The sequence below is a fragment of the Balaenoptera borealis genome (assembly GCF_965194805.1).
Source record: "Balaenoptera borealis genome assembly, chromosome: 7".
Lineage (NCBI taxonomy): Eukaryota > Metazoa > Chordata > Mammalia > Artiodactyla > Balaenopteridae > Balaenoptera > Balaenoptera borealis.
Window position 1 is genome coordinate 54,285,330 of NC_138864.1, and position 24,119 is coordinate 54,309,448.

General features: G+C 40.9%; 1 protein-coding gene across 5 annotated transcripts in view; it reads left to right on the forward strand.

The window, feature by feature from the left end:
* The first annotated feature begins 18,036 nt into the window (after window positions 1-18,036).
* The window catches only part of HYCC1 (hyccin PI4KA lipid kinase complex subunit 1), a 92,576-nt gene continuing 86,493 nt past the window's right edge, over window positions 18,037-24,119 (forward strand). For 3 of the 5 annotated variants that reach the window (XM_082398434.1, XM_082398435.1, XM_082398436.1), the window contains exon 1: window positions 18,043-18,295. The gene's annotated coding sequence lies outside the window, so the exon portion shown is untranslated. Of the gene's footprint in view, window positions 18,296-24,119 lie in introns of all 5 variants that reach the window. The other 2 variants (XM_082398437.1, XM_082398433.1) reach the window with 2 other exon arrangements.

A 24,119-nucleotide genomic window follows, 5' to 3' on the forward strand; every position in this document is an offset into this window, starting at 1 on the left:
ACAATTTTGAGTGAAAGTCAAAAAGCTGACTGTCTTGTGCTGGGAGGAAATCCAGGATTCAAGCTAGAAATTTAACACCAATTCTTTTTTATTTATTTATTTATTTATTTATATATTTATTTATTTTTGGCTGTGTTGGGTCTTCGTTGCTGCACAAGGGCTTTCTCTAGTTGCGGCAAGCGGGGGCTACTCTTTGTTGCGGTGCACGGGATTCTCACTGCAGTGGCTTCTCTTGCTGTGGAGCACGGGCTCTAGGCGTGCGGGCTTCAGTAGTTGTGGCACGTGGGCTCAGTAGTTGTGGCTTGCAGGCTCTAGAGTGCAGCAAGCTAGAAATTTAATTTAGAAGAAATCCAGAAACCCATATAAACATTTCCATAGTCAAACTTTTGGATCTGTGAGGTCTCAGGACATATACCTTACAAATATCAAGGGGCTCTGGTATATACTATAAAGTACAAGAACCTGATAAGAATCTATTTTTCACATAAGAGACTTATGAGCATACAAGGGAGGAGGTTGGTAACTCTCCCTCGAGGCTCAGGACAAGCCTAGTAGAGATAATGATGTCACCTCTTAAGTAGCTTCTTGAAGGATGAGCCAAGGATAAAATTGAAGAGAAAACCATTCTAGACAGAAAGAACAATCTAATGAACTAAGACTTGAGGGGGTAAGGTGTATTCTAGGAAAGATAGGTATTATATTTTTGAAAGATTGAAGAACAGTTTTTCATTGTATTGCGCTTTTAAAGTTTTCTCTTGCTTAATTTGTTCCCTTCACTTATTCCACATATTCCTGAGCACCTACTTTGTGCCAGATACTAGGCAACCTTTAAGGAGTTAAAGATAAATAAGCTGAGATTTCTGTTCTCTAGGAGCTCATGGGCACACACACACAACTTACTAGTATAAGATTTTTAAATAGGGATATGTGCATGCATGTGCAAGTTGCTCAGAGAATAGAGGGTCTAACTCAGCATGGTGGCTGTGAGCAACTGGCAGTGAAAGAGTAAACAACCAAAAGAATATGCAAGCTGAGAGTTGAAGTTTGAGCAAGGTTTGTCAAACAGACAGAATGAATATCTTGCAAGGCAGAGGGAATAGCATGTGCAAAAACACAGCAGCTGAAGAGAACATGGTACTTGGAGAAAATGGCAAGTCATTTAGTAAGGCTAGAGAGCAAGGGACAGGGTGCATTTGAATGTCTAGCTGAAGAGCTGATATGGTTAGAAACGTGGACAAGGGTCATTGCCAAGCTAAGGCATTTGAACGTCTTCTGTAGACAGTTGAGAGCTACTGATTTTTTTTTTTAATTTATTTATTATATTTATGGCTGTGTTGGGTCTTCGTTTCTGTGCGAGGGCTTTCTCTAGTTGTGGCAAGCGGGGGCCACTCTTCATCGCGGTGCGCGGGTCTCTCACTATCGCGGCCTCTCTTGTTGAGGAGCACAGGCTCCAGACGCGCAGGCTCAGTAATTGTGGCTCATGGGCCCAGCTGCTCCGCGGCCTGTGGGATCCTCCCAGACCAGGGCTCGAACCCGTGTCCCCTGCATTGGCAGGCAGACTCTCAACCACTGCGCCACCAGGGAAGCCCCTACTGAAATATTTCACCCAGAGTAATGAAATGATCAGATTTGAGTGTTAAAATGCCACTTTGCAGTATTTTGCAATATAATTTGAATAAAGAAGAAACTAGAGATAAAGAAACCAGTTTGACAATTGCTGCAGAAATTAATTGAGGGATGCTGAGGACTTGGCCTAAGGCATCTGAGAGATAAAACTGATGGACTTGGCAATCACTTGAAAGTGTGTGGGAAGAGAAGTGGTGAGGGAGAAAAGGGAATTGAGTATATCTACCAGTGTTCTGGTTTGAGTAGCTGAATGCTGAAGCCATTAACTGGGTTGTTATAGAAGAAGGAGCAAGTTATAAACATAATTGTCTAATGAGAATCATTTTTTCACATAGGAGAGCTATGTGAGTTGAATACACATAATTAAATAAATTAAATTTAAGTACAAATTTAAACTAGAGAAAGATGTCAATAAAAAAAATTCTGGATCCTATTCCCCTATTCCCAGCCAAGGACATTTTTCTTTGCCCCTTCTCATTCAAATACTGAAGCAGAATGGAATTTAAGACCTTACAAATCATGTCCAATTTATTCCTGAACTATTTTACTAGTGATACAATGGTTACCTTAGAAATGAGATAAATAGAAAGTTGTTTCCTTTTGTGCTTTGGATAATTGTCTTCTTGCCTAGGAAAAGTTCTGATCTCTGGCTCTCTGTGAAAGGGTACCACCTTTTGTTTTGTTAGTTCACTTCATTCTGCTTTGAGATTTCCACTGAAATCTCAAAACATGTTCCAAGTTCCTTTGAAATGCCTACGTCTTCAATATCTTGTACAATTATAACAATAGTTACTGAGTGTCTACTATGTATCAGGCACCATGCCAGTTGCATTAGAGATATTATTTCTTTTAATTCTCAATATTCTTATAAGGTACAAATTAATTATTTTAAAGATGAAAAAGAAGCTCCATGAGTTTAACAATCTTTTCACTAACTGGTTAGTGAAAAGAGCCAGTATTTGCACTCTGGTTTACCTGGCTCCAAATCCTTTGAAATTTCCATTATGTCACACTGATTAGGTCTATATATAGAAAAGCAAAACTTTTTAATGGAAAATTTTAAACATAAACAAAAGGATAGGGGATAGTATAATGAACTTCCATTTACTTTTCACCCAGCTTCTCCAATTATTAATTTATAGCCAATCTTGTTTCATCTTTACTCGTCTACTTTTTCTTCACTCCCTCTCTCTACCACTGAATTGTTTTGTAGCAAATCCCAGGAATCATATCATTTCATCTGTAAATATTTTTGTATGTAGCTTTAAAAGAGAAATATTCTGAAACAACAACAATGAAAACTAACCACAATACCATTATTACACCAAAAGAAGTAGGCAATAAATTCCTTAACATCATCAAATATACAGTCAGTGTTCATATTTCGCTGATTGTCTTATATATTGCTTTTTAACAGTTGGTTGTTTGAATTAGGATGATTGGAGCTAAATTTTACTTGAGGCACATTGTTTAAACTAGCCAAAATACCACCTCATTTCGGCCAGTCTATCATCACATCCACATACATAGGAGCTAGGAGGAACTTCATGGCAAATTGTAAGTGAACTACTGAATCGGTGAGTGACCTGTGGGTCGCTCTCTCTCTCTCTTCTTTATATTGAGATATAATTGACATATAGCATTATATTAGTTTCAAGTGTACAATATAATGGTTTTATATTTGTATATATTGCAAAGTGATCGCCACAATAAGTCTAGTTAACACCCATCACTACATATGGTTAAAATTTTTTTTCTTGTGGTGAGAACTTTTGATACCTACTTTCTTAGCAACTTTCAAATATACAATATAGTATTATCAACAATAGTCACCATGCTGTATATTACATTCCCAGGACTTGCTTATTTTATAAGTGGAAGTTTGTACCTTTTGACCCCCTTTACCTGTTTCTGATATCGACCAAGATAGACATGATTGGAAGTCAATCCCATTGGTGATCTGTGTGAAATGAATCATCACTTTGGCACCTTAACCAATGTAAAAAGTTTCACAATGTTTGACTGCCTAGGACAAATCAGAGTATCTTGTATTCCTTTGCTAACTGCCTCAGAAACAAGATGAAGAGTTAAATTAGTATAGAATTTGAATGTATATCTTCTATCAGATTAAAATGTCACACAATAAAAAATTTAAGAGCTGTACAGATTTAGTTTCTACACATCTAGTAATGCCCAGGTATCAGGATTTGCTTCACAGTGTTCAAGTTTTTGGATTAGGTGATGTTTGTCTCCAGTGCCCTCCCTTTCTTTGTCTTTCTTCCCCAACTGCCTTGTGGGTCTATGTTTCCTGTGTCTTCCTAGAGACCCCTAATAAAGCACTTACTTAGGCCTGGTTGGAACCCAATTTCACCTGGTGTCTAAAATTACCCATCTTTTACCTCATCCTCCAATCAAAACCCCTTTCCTCAAGGACAAGCAAATGTAGTAGAAAGACTGTGGGCTTTGGAATCAGGCAGACATGGAGTGGAATCCCATCTCCACCACACGGTGACCTTGGCCAAGTTGGTTAACTTCTCTAAGCATTGGTTTTAAGATTAACCACTGGGTTATTGGCAGGCACAAAACATTTTTGCACCCTATAACTTTCAGGTAGCGTCTTCAACCAAGCTCTCTTTTGTGTGATGAATCAAGAAGATTAGTCCAGGTCCCAGGCCCTGGACAGGGGCTCAGTGTTTACAAAGACTAGTGGTAGAGACTCAGAGGTGGCCAGAGAGAGAACATGCTGTCAACCAGGCTTTCTGTGTTTTGTTTTATTTTGTTTTTAACAGAGACCAAACTCATATGCCAACTGCCCACAACTACTTCCCCAAATCACCAAGACAGAGTGGGCAAAACTGCCCTCCCTAACTTTACACACCCCTTTTAGGCTATATATTGCCTTTTCATGACTGGCAGTCCTTTTCTGGGTCCCTCGGGATGTTCTCTGATTTGGAGGAAGGGGGAGAGCAGGGAGGGGAGCACACGGTATTATTTGCTTCATTCCACCACCCATGAGTAAGGGCCCTGCCTAGAACTATTCATACCAGGAACTAGAGGAGAACAACCTTCTAAATAGCCACAGTTATTGGTGTTTCATAGCATGGCCAAGGGCAAGCAGAGGTTGATCCAGGACTGCCTGGGTGGAGTTGCTTATTGTACAATTCAGCAGATTGTCCTGGGGCCCTTCCTGTCACACTAGAGATGAGTCTTCTTCCAGCAGCCACTAAGTGAGATAGCCAAGTTCTCTAGGGTCTGAGAGGCAGATTTTAGAATGGTGCTCTGGGGACCCCTGGGGTCCTGATGATGATAGAGAAAGGGGTAGGAGGGCAGAAGGGGCTTGAGGCATTCCACTTTTGTTCTGTACATTATGCTTTATTCAGTATTATTTGTTGAGTCTGCAGGAAAAATCATTTGGAAAAAGAACAAAGAACTTTGCTGCTTCTTCTACTACTGATGCTACTATACACACACACACACAAAAGGGCAAACCAATCTCTTGGATATTTTGCTCAAGCAGAAGTTAATGAAGGATAATGGGGAGAGGGAGCAGGCATGCCCCTGAACTTGTCTGTTCTATGAGACTCTATTGCTAGTAGTAGGTGTTCCCAGTGAAATTAAGAAAATATATGTGTTCATGTTCATGTGTGGTTGGTAGAATATTTTGGATGAGTGTTTCTTAACTCTGCTTGCACATTGTCATCACCTGGGGGGATTTTAAAAAAAATAATAGTGCCTGGTTTTACCCCATAGAGTCTGAAGATCCTTGTTTGTTAACCCAGTTCTGGTGTCTAATAATTAAAAACATATATCCTTTATGTAGCTTTAAAGCGCTTATGTACTATAGAAATATGCATATATGTAAAATAAATGTGTGTTATATATAAAAATTTTATAAGGAAACCTGGTATAATTATAGAGTTAAATTATTAAGAATGACTACCAGTAATGACATTTTTGGATATTTTCTCAATTTTATGTTCTTTTCTCCTCATGAAGACGCAAGATAAATGGCCATAGGATTTCCTAGCATTGTGTCACATTGCCAGTCTGGTATTATATACTATATAGACCGTTTTCAGCTAGTGTAATAACTTGACCCAATCAGACTAAAGGCAAAGGTGTATATTCCTTGGTTGGAAGATTTGCTCTCTCCTGTTGTAGATGAAAAATGAATGATTATTTGTTGCTGGCACCCATTTTATCACGAGGAGAGAACCAGCCTCAGTAAACAGCCAGTGGGGTAGATGGCAGAGCAGAGGGAGGGACAGGGCCCAAGCCTTTGATGAAATCATTGAGACACTGAATCACTCAAGCCAGAGACTTGATCTTCCTCTGTACCTCCTGGTATGTGAGGTTATGCAAATTTCCTTACTTAAGCAACTTCAAATCAGAGCTTCTTTTACTTTGGCCATGCTTAACTGTAACACTTAATGTTACATAAATTCCTAAAGCTCAATAAAATGAAAATAACTGCATTTGAAATAAGTAATATTTTTATTTATTGGAGTTTTTCCTCTTCCAAGTAACTGACAACTTTATCTTTCATTAATGAGATAATACATATATAAATACAAATCTATTTCTATGCTTTAAAATCACAGAAAGTGCTCAATAAAAGCATGACCCTATTCTTAATGTTTTCATGATATACTGTGGGCAGAAAAGACAGTTCTCTTTCAAAAGATTTGATGTGATTGGTTAATAGTTGTCAGCGAGAAACAAACTCTGGTACATTACTAACTTAGGAAACGCTTGAGATTCTTAGACAAGATAAATTCCTTCTAAGGAAGCTGATCCACATAATCTTAACAATTGCAGTTTGTTAGAGCCTCCATTCTGTTTATAAGTCGAGGTAGGAGCAGAAGTGAAGCAAGTTACTTCACCTCCTTCATGTTTTATGTTGTTATTGTAAGTAATGGCAACTATTGTAAGGATATTAAAAATAAAAAACAAAACTCTCAACAAATTAGCTCCTCCTTCTGGCATCACAGAATTGGAATATAATATATATATGTATGTATGTATATATGTATTTATTTTACCCAGTTCATTTCTTCCTTGTAGAAACATGCCATTCATTATGACTCTAAGCAAACAGAATTTTTTGTCTGTGATTCTGATATATTTCCATGTAAGACTTCTGTGTGAAAGGTCATTTTATTGTGGCTTAATCATTTGGTTCTCCTTCAGAAAATGTATGTTACCTGATGACAGAGGCCATCTAAGTCTTTAAGTCATTTTGAAGGGGGGGACAGTAACAAGTTTTGAGTTTTTCTGTTTCCTCTAAACCAGAGATCATGGTGAATAGTAATAATAGCATTTGTTGCTATTTATTCTGTGTCAGGCATTGTGCATGGTTTACAGGGACTAACTCATTTTATTCAATCATGAATTCATTCAACAGACATTTGCAGAACACTTAACATTTGCCAGTCTGGTATTATATACTATATAGACCGTTTTCAGCTAGAATATTCATCAGGGTGGAAGAGAGCAGCAGTTTGACTTTGAATCCTAGTGCGAGAGCCCTATTGCCCTGGAAGTAAGAAAGAGATAGAGAAGATACAAATCAGGTTTTTCTGTTTTAATTCCCTGAGTTTCTCCTCCCAGTATGATAGACTATGTTTTTCAAAGTTTGTTCCTTGATATTTCCACGAGAGAATGAAAATAGATGTTATTCTAAAAGTTCCACAACTAAGAATTTTGCGGGGAAACGTGGGGACTCAACCATTAAACACAATGCTTTACTACAGGAGTTCTCAGTACCTTTAGTAGGCTTTGGGGCTCTCCAAGGAGGTGCCACATTTTGTATTATTTCCCAAACGTATTTGATCATAATCTCCCCCCAACTTGCACCCCGCACAGGAGGTACAGTGTTAGGGCTCCATGCACACACTTCAGGAGAGACTTATCCAAGCTATTTTTGCTTTTACAAGTTTTTTCATTTCCTCCTTTTACTTCAAATCTCTCTAGTGCTCTAAAAGCTCTGGGTTTTATTCTCCACAACTGCAAACTCCCCACCTCCCTGACAATCTTACGTGTCTTCAGCATGTCTAGTTTTCACACCTCACAGAGACTTCTAGTCAAGTTGGGTATGTCTATAAAAGACACTTAGCCTCTCATATCCCTTCATCCCTGGATGATATAGTGTCCTCGATCCACAACGACTGGGGAAGGAGGGAAGAAGAGGACATAGGGAGAAAGGTTATAACCAGAAAGGGTAAAAAATGTAAATTTCAGTACACAGATGAAACTTGGTGCAGCCCTGCTGAAAAACTGCCAACTCCTGACTGAAACGAAAATGTATAAAAATTAAAGTCATGGATTATGTTTATCCTGGATGCAAAGTGAAAGGGAAAACTTGGAAACCGCCTGCTTAATCTCATCATGTTTCAAAGTCAAGTCCAATAATTCTTGTTGGAGGAGGTGTGGAGAGGGAGGAAATGGTCTTTGGAGCTTGGATCATGTAATTCGGCATTTGTGTTAGCCAAATAACTTAACCATTTCCCAACCTGGATTTCTTTCACGTGAAGTGTGTACCTGCACGTTGTTGTGAGTTGCTGCACTGATGAAGTCCACTTGAAAAACAATAGTGTTTGTAAAAACCTATAATGGAAAAGAATCTGAAAAAGAATATATATATGTACGTATAACTGAATCACTTCGCTGTACACCTGAAACTAACACAGTATTGTAAACCAACCACCGTTCAATAAAAAAAGGAAAACAATAGTGTAAGTAATAAAAAGAAGGAGACCTCTTAACTCTGTGTTCCTTTCCCTCCTCCAAGTAAATATTCCCATCAGACCTCATCATTCTCTGGAAAAGGGAAAAAGAGTAATAGCTAGCATCAAGTGGGGAGAGGGGGGACTCAGGAAGTTCTGTAATTCATAGTTTTCTCTTTGAAGAGAAAATGTTTGTATTAACCAGGGTCCTGGTAGGAAACTGAATTCTCCACTCAAAATAGTTCAGTGGAAGAGGTTTTACTAAAGGGACTATTTACAGAGATGAGGGCAAGGTCCAGGGAGCCAGCAAAGATGTTAAGGTACCCAGGGACTGTCGACAGTGGGAAGCTATTACCGCTAGTAGGTCTGAGGGGGCAAAGAGAGTAAAGGTGTTACCAGCTGGAGGAAGGGCCATCCCATAGAAGCTGGACTTGTGGACGCAGCACATCAAAGCAGGAAGGAAGCAGGAAAGAAATCTCTTTCTCTCATTCAGTTCTCCCTTCTCCTACAGGTATCTCCTACTAGCCAAACTCAGATAGAAGCAGAGAGCAAAAGAGCCCAGGAGATGCAATGTGAGTAAGTGAGAGCCTCTCTGGAACCAGAGCACACAAGGCTCTGGGGAGAAAATGGAGAATAATTAGGCCTCTCTTTCCACAATCTACCTTCTGGGTAAAAACTTTGAGCAAAACTCCAGTATGTCAAATAAAAGAACATTTTAGTTTCAGCTCAGAGTCCAATCCACTCACCTTACAGATGAGAAAACTGAGATCCACAGAGCTTGGTTAAAGTCACACAAGGTCGCTGTGAGGTGTCAGCCCAATGCTGCCTTCTAGTTCCACAATGCGTCTTTTCCACGCGGCTAATCTTCATCTTTTAGACCCTCTGGGTCTATTCATTATCTTACTTCTCCCTCAAAATTCAGTTTCTCAGTTCTCCTGTGTCTTCTAGAGAAGGAAAAGAGAGATGAAGATTTCATCTCTGGGCAGACATATGCCACCAACAGTAGACTGTTCATCTGAATAAGGTGCGAGTTGCGTAGAAATGAAAATGTGATTATATGAAAGCTCAACTACAGCCCTTTGGGCAAGCTGGGTGGACCAGAAAGACCTGGCTCACCAGGAGAGGTCAACTTGTCCTTCCAAATGCACCACAGCTGTGTTCTGGGGCGATGTGAATGGGTAATTAAGGTGGCCAAAATGCTGGGTCTGTTATTAGGTTCACTGCAGGGAATTCAGGTCACTTAGGTTTCAATACTTCAGGGTCAGCCTTAGGGAAAATTGGGAAATGGTTGACCTTTGCCTTCAGTTGCCTTATGCTCACTCCTTCCCAGGTTTCTTCCTCCCCTTCACTCCCGGTCACCAAGAGCTAGTTCCCGCCTTAGGCAGGAGCTGGTCTTCCTATCCCCTTGAACGTGCCCAGAGTTTCAGACTGTCTTGGCCCTCTCCTCAGTCAAGGCCTACTGTCCTTTAGGGTTTCCTTTTCAGTGAGACTTCAGCAGATCTGCTAAACAAAGGTGTGTCTAACTGTTCGAGGTTGTTAAGTAGCCTGTTAATGTGTTACCCTTGCCAAATACTCTCCCCACATTCCTCTCCACTGTCTGTACATTGACAGCACCTCAGTCTGATAAATAGACCCTATGGAGGAATATTCATACACTCCAGTCAACCTGTGACAGGCAGCAGGGGGGAAGGTCATCTAGCACTACCTCTTGATTGAGGTGCAGAGGAAGATAATTTGCAGCCTCTTTTTCTGGAACAGAAAAGAGCTTCTCATCAGGCCCTATGGCCAGCTCTGGAAAAAACTGCCGGGTGGGATTTGAGGCCAAGTAAACTTTTCTTTGGCCTTCAGAGAACCTCATGTTCCCAGAGGTTTACCCACATTTTTAGAGAAGCTGTGCTATGAGTCATTCAAAGAAAGATGTTTCTAGGAGATGTTTATTTCACAATACCGTCAAACACCTGTCGCAGTTCACTTTTCCCTTGCTTACGAGGATTAGTATTATCTGTATCAGTATTAATAATCATCCTATTTTATGGCCGACAGGTTAAATTACTTCCTTGTGGAAACTGTCACCAACTATTTTCAAGCTGTAAAGTTTGGAAACGCAGCTGGTTTTCACTCTTTATACTCAACTCCTTTCCTCTTTCCCTGCCCCTGCTGGCATATTCTTCTCCCAGTAGTGTTCTGCCTGCAATGTCAGTGAAAATATACTGGAGCTAAACCAGCAGGTCTGACCAGAAATCACCTAGTCCAGAAAAATCTCTCACCACCATCTTCAGGCCATGTAATTGGAGGCAACTAACACATGTAGTCTCAGATTCACAGTAGGGACTTAATGAATGATTGTTGATCTTGCAACTAGTAGACAAATAGGTCCTGGAGGTCCTGGAGATGCACAGTATGGTGAATATAGACAATAATATTGTATTATAATCATCCAACTTGCTAAGTCTAGATCTTAATTTTTCCAACCACAAAAAAGAAATGATAATTACGTGACATGATAGAAGTGCTAACTATAGCTATGATGGTAATCATATTATAGTATAAAAATGTATCAGATCAACATGTTATACACCTTAAATTTACGTTATATGTCAAATATATTTCAATTAAAAAAAGGCTGTTGATTCTGAATCAAAATGTGACTTAGCAGTGATTTGCAATGAAACAGACATGCAGAGATCCTTTAAAATTGCTGAACATGGAAAGGTCTGCATTAGTCATCTGGAAAATGCAAATTAAAACCACAATGAGATACCATCACCTATCCACTAGAATAGCTAGAATTTAAAGGGCTGGTAATACAAATATTGACAAGGATGTGGAGCAACTGGAACTCTCATATTCCACTGATAGCTACGTAAATGATACAATTACTTAGGAAAATGATTTGACAGTATCATGTAAAGGAGAGCATAAGCTGACCCTATAACCAGAAATTCCCCTCCTGGATATACACCACAAAAGTACACACACATGTACACTGAGAGCAATGTAGTACAAGAATGCTTACAGCAGCATTATTTGTAATAGTCTTTCTCTGACAACTACCCAAATGTCCATCAGCTGTAGTATTGTCAGATACATTGTAACACATTCATATAGTAGAATACCATATAGCAACGAGAATGAATAAACTATAAGTACAAGAAACATGGATGGAATCCACAAACAATATGTAGAGAAAAAAACGACTTGAGTATATATTCTGTATGATTCCACTTACATCAAATTTCATAAGTATAGCTACATTAAAGCAATAGGAGTCAAAACAGAGGTTATCTTTGGGAAGGAAGGAGCAAGTGGTGATTGGCAGCAGGCCCAAGGGAGCTTCTGAATTGTTGTCAATTTTTATTTTTCTTGACATGGATCAGTGGTTGCAGTGTTCACCTGTGACAATCCACTGAGGTCATCGCATTTTTGTCTTCTCTATTTTTCTATATGTATGTTATACCTCTGTTAAAACAAAATTACAATTGCAGAGCTGGCAGGACTGGTCCAAGTCAAAATAGCCTGCCCCTCCTTGACCCCTTCAGCATATCTTATTTCCTTCAAGTGTCCCCCTGATTCTTCTCAACTCCCCATAGCATCTTACTGCCCATGGTCTCCAGAGGGAAAGAGCTCCCTAGTTACTGTCCCAGGCTCAAATGTCTACATTTCTTGCATCCGTCCTCCCCATTGTCTTTCCTAAAGCCCTGCTCTGTCTTAGAGATATGATCAATTAATCTCTGCTGATTTTTTTTTTTTTTTTGGCCGAGCTCTGAGGCTTTCGGGATCTTAGTTCCCTGACCAGGGATGGAACCCAACCATTGACAGTGAGCGTGCAGAGTCCTAACCACTGGACGGCCAGGGAATTCCTGATCTCTGCTAATTTTTTGATGACCAATGTGACTTCTTTTCTTCCTGGTGTATTTCAAATTTGAAAAAAATCTTCGAGAATGACTTTAAAGATTAGTACCATGGTTCAGCCCATAGAGGTAGTGGTTTTTTGGGGAATGACACCATTTAAAGGACACAGGGGAGCTGAGTCTGGACATGTGTCCCATGCCTGTGCTGGGGACTTGCCTCAGGTAAACAGAGAAGTCTACAGAAGGTGTTCCTTGGTTCTGCTGACATAATGGGTATCAAGAAAGACCAGCTTAATGGAGGACTGAGTCATTTCAACATGGCGGTGGAGGAAATGGGTGACGGGCTTGTCCTTACTGAACATTGGTGACGATGTTGAATTTGCTCACTGGAACTTTTTTTTTTTTTTTTGCATAAATATCAGGGTGTGGTGATGGTGACTAAGTAGATGAGAACAAAATTGAAAAATAGTATTATTCATACATTGGACTCTCTTAACCCAAGAGTAACAAACCAAAGTGAATGGGTTGGCAAAACTCTTTGCGGGTGTGCCTCTTCCTGCCTCTCTCTCTCTCTCTCTCTTTTTTAAAGATTACTGCTTTTTAAAAAAAAAGTACTTATTTTTTAAATTTATTTTATTTTTGGCTGTGTTGGGTCTTCGTTGCTGCGCAGGCTTTCTCTAGTTGCGGCGAACGGGGGCTACTCTTCATTGCGGTGCGCGGGCTTCTCATTGCGGTGGCTTCTCTTGTTATGGCACACGGCCTTAGTTCCTCTGCTGCATGTGGTATCTCCCTGGAACAGGGCTTGAACCTGTGTGCCCTGCATTGGCAGGCAGATTCTTAACCACTGCGCCACCAGGGAAGTCCCACATATGCAGTTTTGTACCCATTTTTCATCTTTTTCCTATGTCATAAAATATTTTTCAAAAACATGATTTATAAAACCTGCAGAACAAGACTCTCCCAACAATAATTCTTCTAGAAAACACTGGTTAATAAAATGCCTTAGAAGATATATGTGGATATCTTTCATTTCTAATGACTTGAGGGTAGCTGGTAGTCATTAGGCTTTCCACCCCTATCTATATGGCTTTTTATAAATATGAACAAGATTGGCTCTGCTGTTAAAAGTTAAGAGAAAAAAAGATTTTTTCCCTTAAAATATTTGTTATAAAGATATTGAACTTTTAATTTTAACTTATGAATTTTTTTTTTAAGATGTAGAGAATGTTGTCTTCTTTCTAGGATGTTATTCCTAGAAAAACCTGGAACCAACCTTGAAGGATAAAATTCACTTTGCAAAATGCAATTGATGCAGCTTCTTTCACTTGGTGCATGATTCTGGGAGTCTACTTATTGTTTTATATAGGCATGAAAGGTACAACAATTTACTTAGAATATCTTAGGTGATGCAGATGGGAATCTTATAGGACTCTGGAAACAATTGCAGTTGGATCTCACAGATGTTGAACACAAACACTGGAAACTGGTGTGATTCAGTGCAGCTGTAGGAAATGGATTATTTCATTGTCCCCTCAACAGCAGGATTTCATTGATCCCCATCTTTATTACGGTGACTCATTCTACTCTGTCTCTACTTCTACTGCTCCTTTGTGACCAATTACTTCATCCTCTACTTTTTATCTCTGTTCACTGCCTAATGGCTTCAGTTTCCTCATAACTTGCCCCTCTTGGGGCTTCTCAGGGCTTCCTTCTAGTGCCTGACTTTTTAGCTTCTGCACCCACCGCGTGAGTGATTTTCTCTTCCCATTTCCTGTTCACATTCTTGAAAGAGAATGGGTTTAGGTAATTACCACCATCCCTGTTTGGATGGAGTGTTCACATCATTAGGCCTGGCTTCCCTTGGCCTATATGGTTCTAGGAAGGGGGTTGTACGGCACAGATCATGGTTGTTGCCTCTGCTGGCGCCACTGGCTGGAGTGGCTCTCTTAGAAGGGGAATCTGGCACAGCAAGACAGAATGACCTCTTAGGCACACTCTTTTTGTTTTAATTTTTTTAAAAAAAATATGTTTTAACATACTTGCCACTAAAGTAACATATTCTTCATGTTGTTTTCAAGATAAAATTCTCCAGACTCTGTCATTTAAAATAGTCATGGTACATAGAAACAAAGAATAGATTGGTGGTTGCCAAGGGTTGCAGGTGGGGGGAAATGGGGAGATGTTGGTACAAATTTCCGGTTATAAAATGAATAAGTTCTGGGGATGTAATGTACGGCGTGCTGACTGCAGTTAACAATACTGTATTGTATACTTGAAAGTTGCTAAGAGAGTAGATCCTAGACATTCTCACAACAATAGCCAAATAAAAAAGAAAGAAAGAAAGAAAAAAGGAAAAAAGTTAACCATGTGAAGTGATGGATGTATTAACTAATCTTACTGTGGTAATTATTTCACAGTCTGTATATCAAATGGTCAAATTGTACACCTTAAACTTACACAATGCTATATGTCAATTTTATCTCAATAAACCTGGAAGAAAATAGTCATGTTACCTAGCTGTTTTACGGTTAATTTAATAGAAATATATTTGAGTTAAATTTTTCTTAGGTTTCTGAAATTTAATATCATAGGGAAAATGTTCACGCTTTAAAATGTTCAATTTATTTGCAAGAAGGTAAATGCATTTTAATAGTTAATGTAGAATTATGCGTACAGATATTGGAGACTGGCAAAGTTGGGTAGTTAAGGTCTGGAGTATGCTGACTTTCATAAAGTAGGTTAAAAGCATTTCCCTTTTGAAACAGTGTTCTCAGGCATTTTCCTGGTGCTTTGCTGCTCAGATACAAATGGTTATGTGTAACTGTTAACTGCAGGCTGTTATTGTTGGAAATTATTTTTATATGCACAAATTGTGATCGAAAGGAGAGTGGACCGCGAACATAAATTTGTGTTTTGGTTTTACTCTGACTTAGAGGGAAGATGACTCAAATTGCCTTCTATATCATCTCACCACTTCAAAACAGGAAGTGGTCAGGCAATAAATTGCTTTCTGTCTTCTTGCAGAAAGGAAACAAATATACGAATATAAATAGGCAGCCTTCAGTCTCTCGCCACTCAATCCATCCTATGTACAGTCTTGATTTAGCATTAGTAAAATGTTATGATGTCATTCCCCTGGTCTCAACCCTGAGTGTATGTTAGATTCACTTGGGAAGCTTGTGAAATAAACCCTATATCCATCCCCCAATTTTCTGATTTATTTGACGTGGGTATGCTTTCGGCATTTATATTTTTGAAAGTCATCCCAAGTAACTCTAAGGAACAGACAGGAAGCTACTTGGCAAGCAGACAGAACCTGAACATTTGAGTTTGCTTTTACGGCACTCTATTATCCATCTCCAACCTAGCTTGCCAGGGTCTGGCCAGCTCAAACGGCTCCCCATGTCCTCTGTACATTGCTTATACTTCCCCTCTTCTGTTTCTTTTCCAGGCATACCAAGAGTTTCCTTCTCACATGTTTTTTTTCGGATTCAAATTTCTGCCCATTTTTCAAGACTTGGCCCAGTTTTTACCTCTCCCATGATGCCTTCCCTGACCATCCTTGACTGGAGGGCTTGCTCCCTCTTCTGAACTCACACAGCAGTTATTGCCTAGAAAATCATCTGAACGATGAATCAATCATGTACTGCTTTGTGTTATCTCTTCTACTGTTGTGATAAATGATTAAACTTTGCTTTACTTTTCACCTGTTACCCAGGGACCCATACTGTGAGCTTCTGGCATGCCTTTGTATCCTTGACAAGCTGAGTGCCTTGTGTAGCGCAGGAAGTCAATAAGTATTTGCCCCTTTCTCCCATTTACAAAGGTGTGGTTTGGCCCTTCATGTCTGCTGGGGTCTTGCCCTGGTCCTAGTGGACCTTCTTGCCAACAGACTCTCTGGCTCTTTAAATCAGGCCAACACATCAGCGGCCCACATGGCTAATTGTCAGTAAAACTGATTGTGTGTGTACTCCTCTGCTCACCCTTGCTCTCTCCCTATTTTCTGATCAGCTGGCCTTTTGGCTTTCTTTCCCTCTCTGACCCCTCACTCTCCTACTCCCTATTCTGTCAGGACTTGATGGCAGAATTCAGTTTCTTGGGTTTTGACTGCTTGCATTCTTTGAGATGTTAGAGTACAACACACTCTCTGGATCTTCCTATTTCTATTCCTTCAGGTAAACACTTCCCCTGGCCAGGCTCTGGCCCAGCTGACCTCAGTTATCCTGCAATCCTCCACCAGTACCCTGGTCTGATCTGTCAAGATTCTCATCAAACAGAACAGGCACTCTCTACACTGTCTTTAAGATTGTCCACGTGATTAAAAGCTTCTATGGGTCCTTCATTGCCTGTAGAATAAAGTCTAAACCTGAGCTGTCCAATATGGGAGTTATTAAAATTCAAATAAAAAATTGAGTTCCTCCACTATGCCATATTTCAAGCGCTGGATAGCCACTTGTGGCTAGTGGCTATCATATTGGACAACGCAAATATAGAACATTTTCATCCTTGAAGAAAGCGGTGTTGGACAGTGCTCATCTACATACCTTAGTGCAGTTCATATGGCCTTTATAATCTCATCTCAGTGTTTTGCTCTAGCTTAATTTTTGGCTGCTACATACCTTTCAGCCCCACCCACTTTCTCAGTGTTCTGCAGCCAATCAGTGCCCTTTCACACTTCACGCCTTTGAACTTGCTGTTCCCGCTTCCTGAAATGCCGTTTGACTTCCTTCTCTGGCAAACTCCTATCTACCTTTTAAGATCCAACTCAAATATCACCTTCCTTGTGAAGTTCCCTGACTCTCCTAAACACAATAATTTCTTCTTCTGTGTTCCTCTGGCTCATTGAACCTAGCTCTGTTGCCCTTATCACCATATTTTGTTATTATTTACTTATAAATCTGTCTATACTCTTGGATGGGGGATCCTGATTGTTCTATAGATCTACCCTAATGATTAGCTGAAGTTGTTTGCTTGATGCCCTTTCAATATCAAGTAATATATTTTCTTACTTTTTGCTTGTTATTTATGTGTGTGCCATGTTTGAAAAGATCTTGGTGCTTTAGGAGAAGTCCTTCCCCTTTCTTATAAAACTAAAGTGGCTTCCTGTCTTCCAGGTTGAAGGTTCATTTTTCTTCTAATCAATTCTGATTGGACTTGCGAGGGACGTGGTAGGAGGAATCGACAAGGTCGAAACAGAGGAACTATATGTAGGAAATAGTTCAGATGTGCTCAGGTTCCAGTCGTTACATAAAATATTTAGTGTGTATTTGGGAGAAGAGTAGGGAGGGAAGATGAAGAAAAACAAAACAAAACAAAACAGCTCATGGAACGGATATTGTGGAATTGTTTGACTTTTTCCAGACTAAGGCCAAAAGCAATGATATAAGGTGAGAAGAGTTTTTATTACCATTTTGCAAAACGTACATTTTTTTCTCCCCTCCGAGGATTTGATAAAATTTTGAGAAATTCTGGTGACTCGAATTACTGGGAAGTAAATCCTCCTGACCAAGAAATTAAGATATCAATTAGTTTCTCTTCTGTGATTACGGTTAACAGCATTTCGAAAGGCTTATTTTCTTCTGGGAGGGCTGTAAATCCTAATGCCTGAGTCCAAGAGACCTTCTCTGATCACTATCGCCTAGTTGTTGCCGCAATCTTAACAATCAATCATCTCCCCTTGGGTGCCCCGACCACGCCTATTGCTCAGACCACGCCCACCAAGTCGCTCTCCCTCCCACCTCATGGCTCCGCCCCAGGCCTAGCAGAGGAAGATTCTCATTGGTGGAGAAGTTGCTCTGGTCCCGCCCCGGCGAGCGGCGATAGGCCGAGCTGGCGTGGGGCGGTGGCGGTTGGCTGCCTGGGGACGGGTCCCTGGTCTTGCCCGTCAGGGTAGCTGGCGGCAGTGGCGGCTCTCGGGACTGGGTTGTCAGTCCGTGAGCGGAGGGGGAAGATGGCTCGCGGGGACCCGTTCTGCTAGGAAGAAGGGGGGCAGGTGGTGCTGCTTACTCGGGAGAAAGCAGAGCAGCCGCCGTCGCTGTCGCTGCGAGCCAGACAAGTCGAGGTTCTGGAGGTGGAGCCTGGAGAGCCGTTCTGGTGAGTCCGGCCGAGCGAACCGCGCCGGGCCCCCAGGGCGGCCGGCGACCGATAACTTTTTTGTCAGGGAGGAGCCGGGGCGAGGCGGCGGCGGGGAGGGCACCGGGACTTTGTCCCCGGGGCGGCGGCTTCGTTGGAGGTAACGGCTCCCGCGCGAGGCGCCGTGGTTGGGCGTGAGACGGTGCTGGGCGCCTGGGGCGTCCGGAGGTCTGGGGAGCGGGACCGGATGGTGGGCTGCGGCCGGCGGCTTCTCGCCCAGAAGTTGGGCGCAGCCCGCCTGCTGCCTGGGCGGCGGTGGCAGCTTTGTGCGCGCGGACTCGGGTCTTTCTCCTTCCCCGGCCAGGAGCCCTCCGACCTCCGGGCGTGACCGGAGTGCAGCCGCCTCGGCCCGACCCGCCGCCCCTCGGCGGGGTTGGCCTAGGGTGGCACCCCGCCACCCCCGCCGCGGCTGATGCTCCGGCCTGACCTCTCCTACCCCTCCCACCCCTCCTACTCCTGCTTGCCACTTCAGCGAGGCTGCCGCTATCCGTTCAGTCTAATGGCCAAAACGGTCACTGTCGTCCCCCTCGTCTTTGAAAGCTGCATTCGCCTCGGTTCCCCACCCGCCCCAAGTCGGACAGATTCACAAAGCAGGCACGATTCCTTCCTTGGTTATTTACACCGGAGATCTCTTCTGCAGCCCTTGCCCTCTTCTTACTAAGAGTTAGTCCTCTCCTTAGGATGATTCTAACATACTCGAGAATCGTCAGGGTTTTGTCTGAAAATTGTTGCATTGAAAGACCCGCCGAAGTTTGCACGCTTTGGCAAAACTGCGTATCCGCCCTTCGGTGTGCACATGTGTGCGTTGTACCCTCAGAGTTTAGACAGTCCTGATAATTTTTAATTTTGCCCTGGTGTTTTCGTACTCTGCAGAATCGGTTCTCTGATAAATACACTATCACACGCCTGGCAGCCGCTCGGCTCTTCAGGTAGGGGGAGTTTATTCCGCTGGCAGCTTCTACTTATCTCAGAGACCGTACTACCGGCAGGAGGGCCAGGCTGTCCTTTGGCAAATTGTTTGTCCTTTGGGTCACCCGGTAGTTTTGGGGGCAGGTATGACACCTCTTTGGTTCGTGTATCATTTTACAGTTTGAAATTTTCAGCTTTTAAAATCTTATCTGCATAAAGTCATAAATATTGGTCTAACCTTGAGTCAATGTGATAGTCCTGGGAGGCTTGTTTTCCATAAGAACATTCTCCTAACATCCATAGGTCACCGCCCCGCCCCCGGCCCCCAATTTCTAAGCATTTTTTTCTTTAGGTTAATACATTTTAAGTCCAAAGCACCATATTTTTGAAGTGCAGGCAAGAAAGAAAGAAAAAAAATATCTGTAGGATATGCTTGATTGGCCAATAGTAGCTTCAAAGTCAGTTATTCTAATAATTCATTTCAACAAAGTGGCAAGGGAGAAAATCATCACCTATTTTAGAAAATAAACTCTGGATTTGGTGTATTTAGCCTTTTTTGATTTACTATACTTGTAACCATAGAGGGATTATAAACCCTCTTAGTTATCAGCATTAACAGGATATGGATAGCCAGATGAGGCATTGGCTAGGTCAGTGTGTTATCCCTGCTATGCTTCCTTTCTTTGTTGTATTCCTATTTTATGAAATCTGCTCTTGGTTGCATTTTTAGAGTGGTGTTGTTTTGACAGTCAGAGTTTAAATATATCTCGTAGTCAACTATTTTACTCAGGAGCCTGTTGCCTGATATTTATTTTATAATGAATATTAAGAAATCTTTAAAAAATGTTAGTATCAAGACCATTTTGGGGGGTATCAAGTTTACATTTTGTAAATAATGGAAATTATGTCAAACGTAAAATTTGCACTATCCCAGGCTGAATAGGTGCTAGGGATACAGAAATGAATGTCATAACTCTTGTCATCAAGGAATTTACTGTGTAATATGCAAGACAGATAAGTAAAGTAACAATTATAATACCCTCTGATAAGTGTGAGTAGAGATATGCCTAGTATAGTAAGGGAGCAGAGTAGGAGATGGCTAACTCAGCTTGGATGTATATAAAGTCGGGGGCACACAGTAGAGTTTTAAACTATGACATAATTTTGCCAAGTGCAGGACGTAAGTGAATAACTTTCCAAGAAGAGAATATAAATATAGTCAGTGAGAAAGCAAGGAGGCATGAGAAACCCTGGTAGTTTAGAGAAGTCATTTGTCAGTGACAAGTCCGAAGTCAGTAACGTTGACGTGACTTGAATGCAGGGGTCAGACGGGGAAAATGGTGGAAGATGAGAACAGCGAGGGTGGTAGAGGGCCAGACCAGGGCCTTGTATCCTTGGCTAAGGGGGTTGCGTTGAAAGTGATGGGTGAGAAACTGCTTAATGGATCTGTGTTTTGGATTCTCACTCTGGCAGAGTGAGGTAGAATCTGATAGATGCTGTCACCTCGGGAAAGAAAGGAGGAGGAATCAAGACTGAGGATTTGATTTGGTTCCATTGATTGGAAATGAGGAACACATAGATGGAGGGAAGATGATACATTCTATTTTGGATACTTTTGGATTTGAGGAAGCTGTGGAATGTTCAGGTGAAGCTGTAGATAGATGTTTGGATCTAGGATGTGAAACTTGTAAGGGAAATCAGGAATAGAGGGAAGAGCGGAGGTTGAATTGAAGAAGCTGCGTTGACTTGGGTATGTTGGAATGACTCAGATTGGGAGTCTTTAGCATAATGAAAGCAGCAGTCAGAGAACAGACAAATAAAAAGCAGATAGGTGGAAGAATAGTGTGAAAGAGAGAAGAGTAGTAGTTAGAAAGGTGGGAAGAACTTCAAGAGGGATGCCAAGGGAGGAGAAATTTTCAAATAGAGGGGGAATGGGTCAACAATTTCAAATTCTTTGAAGAGGTGTCAAATAAGGAGAGACTTCAGGGACCAGTGAATTTGTCAGGAGTCCGTAGGTGACTTTGACAAGTACAGATTTAGCTGAGTGGTGGTTCAGAAACTCGTCTTCAGAAGACTGAGAAAGAATGGATGATGATAAAGTAGACATGCTTGCCTGAGGCATTTTAAGAAAACTGAGGAAGGGAGAGAATGACAGCTATAGAGCAGTGGTTCTCAATCTTACCTACACATTTACAATCTTCTGGGGGAGCTTTTAAGAATCCCGATTTCAAGGGGGAACTCTTGTACCAATTTGGGGAGTGGGACAGGACCCAGACATCAGTATTTATTTCAATAGCTTTATTGAAGTATAATTGGCAAATAATAAACTATACATAGTTAAAGTGTGCAGTTCAATGTTTAACATGTGTTTATACTCATTAAACCGTCACCACAATCAAAATCACCTCCAAAAGTTTCCTAGTGCCCCTTTGTAATCTCTCTCTCTCATCCCCTGAAACCACTGATATACTTTTTGTTACTATAGATTAGTTGCATAGATATTTTAAAGCTCCCTAGGTAATTCTGTAGGCATAGTTGAAACTGCTGCAGAGGGATATGGGTTGAAGAGATATTGTGCTTGTTTTTTTTATATGCATAAGGAAAGTGAGAAGTAAGAGATTAGGAAAGTTATCTATTGGAACTAAGTCCCTGAGGACATAGAAGTAGATGGAATTTAGAGCTTTGACTGGTAAGAAAGGAAGACAATTCTGGAAGCAACATCTCTAACAAAGAATATGATATTAAAGATAGTATTTTTTGTTGTTGTTGTTATCAGCATCAAAGTTGTCATCATGTAATATCAAGATTAGTTCTCTGAAATACTCAAAAACAATTAACATCTTAATATTATGAAAATGAATGCCGCTCAGAAAAACCCCTTAAATGCAGCCTGAGACCCCTGGCCACCACCATGTAATGCTTTGTCATTTTTTTGGAGGGGAGCAGATGGAATTAACAGTTTGACTATTGCTTATTGTTAAGAGCCAAGTACTGCTAGAATCTTTTTGGCCCTCTCAGAGTTAGGCTGTATATCTGCACTGTGGAAAGAGAACATTTAACATTTACAAATCTCCTGTTTAAAGTATTTTTGTTCAGAAGAAATCCTGCTTGCTTGCCCTTTGGATATATGCCTTTTAAATACATTGGAGAAGAAAATCCTTCTTCTGCGTCCCAAATGAGACAGAGAAGAGTTGTGATTAGAAGTTGTCAAAGGCCCACACTTTGGGACTTCCCTGGTGGCACAGTGGATAAGACTCCACACTCGCAATGCAGGGGGCCCGGGTTTGATCCCTGGTCAGAGAACTGGATCCCACATACATGCCGCAACTCAGAGTTCTCATGCCACAACTAAGGAGCCCACGTGCTGCAACTAAGGAGCTGGTGAGCCTCAGCTAAGGAGCCCACCTGCCACAACTAAGACCCGGTGCAACCAAATAAATAAATATTTAAAAAAAAAAAAAAGGCTCACACTTTGTATCCTGAGAAAGGTAATTCTACCCCCCCATCCTACCCCACTCCCCCATTTCACTTTTTCTTTTTCTTTTTTTTTAAATTTCCGGCTCAGGTTTTGGATGTAGGTGAAAGCTGAGCCCCACTGGTTCTGAGGTCCAGGGTTTGTTCTTCACTCTTGTTTCTTACCTTTGGCAGGGGGCTGAAAGCAAATGGTTAACATCTAAATATTATTTGACATTGCACTTGAGCATAAATAAAGGTGGGGTGAAAAATTTTGTCTGATTGTTTCCTAGAGTTCTGAAAATTTCTTTCATTGTGATGAAAGTATAAAAGTATGATCAGACCTAGAGAGGGTAGGCATCCCTAGTTTTGGTGCAGCCTAAAAGAGTGGGACTATCAATGTTAACATGATTTTGAATACTATTGTTACTATAGTCAAAGCAATATTGTAAACATTCTGTATTTTCTTAATTACTATTGTAATACATAATAATTGTAGGAAATTTGGAAAATTCAGGAAAGCATAAATGATAAATAACATAATACCTTCACCCATTGATAATCATTATTAATACTTTGGTGAATATCCTTATACGTCTTTTTAAATGGGATTTACTCTTTTTTTTTTTTTAACAAAAAACCCCCCCATATTGTAACTACCCTTTTTCTGTTGTTGTTCATGCTGTTCTGTTGCTAGCTTACTTTTACATAATTGAATGAATACTTACCCGAGTCAATAAAACATTATTTTTTTACAACAGAACATCATTTTAAATGTGTGGCTAATATTCCAGCATATGGATTTACCATTATTTATTTAACCAGCATTTCAATTGTTAAAAATTTAAGCTCTTTCCAATAATTTTGAACGAATCATGCAGCAGTTAGCTTCTTGATGGATTAATCATTGCCCATATCTTTATTTACTTAAGACAAATTCTGAAATCAAAAGGTATCATATTTTAATTATTTTTGATAGATATTAATAGAATGCCTTCCAGAAAGTTTTAATTAATATTCATTTTTGTTAATTGTGCTTGAGAATGTCAGCAACCTCTCCATATTAAAAATCTGCCATTTTGATATGAAGAGTTATATCTTCTTTTTTTTTTAAAGAAATTCACGTTCTTTTATTTATTTGTTTATGACTGTGTTGAGTCTTCGTTTCTGTGTGAGGGCTTTCTCTAGTTGCGGCAAGTGGGGACCACTCTTCATCGCGGTGCGCGGGCCTCTCACCATCGCGGCCTCTCTTGTTGCGGAGCACAGGCTCCAGACGCGCAGGCTCAGTAATTGTGGCTCACGGGCCCAGTTGCTCCGTGGCATGTGGGATCTTCCCAGACCAGGGCTCGAACCCGTGTCCCCTGCATTGGCAGGCAGACTCTCAACCACTGCGCCACCAGGGAAGCCCCAGAGTTGTATCTTC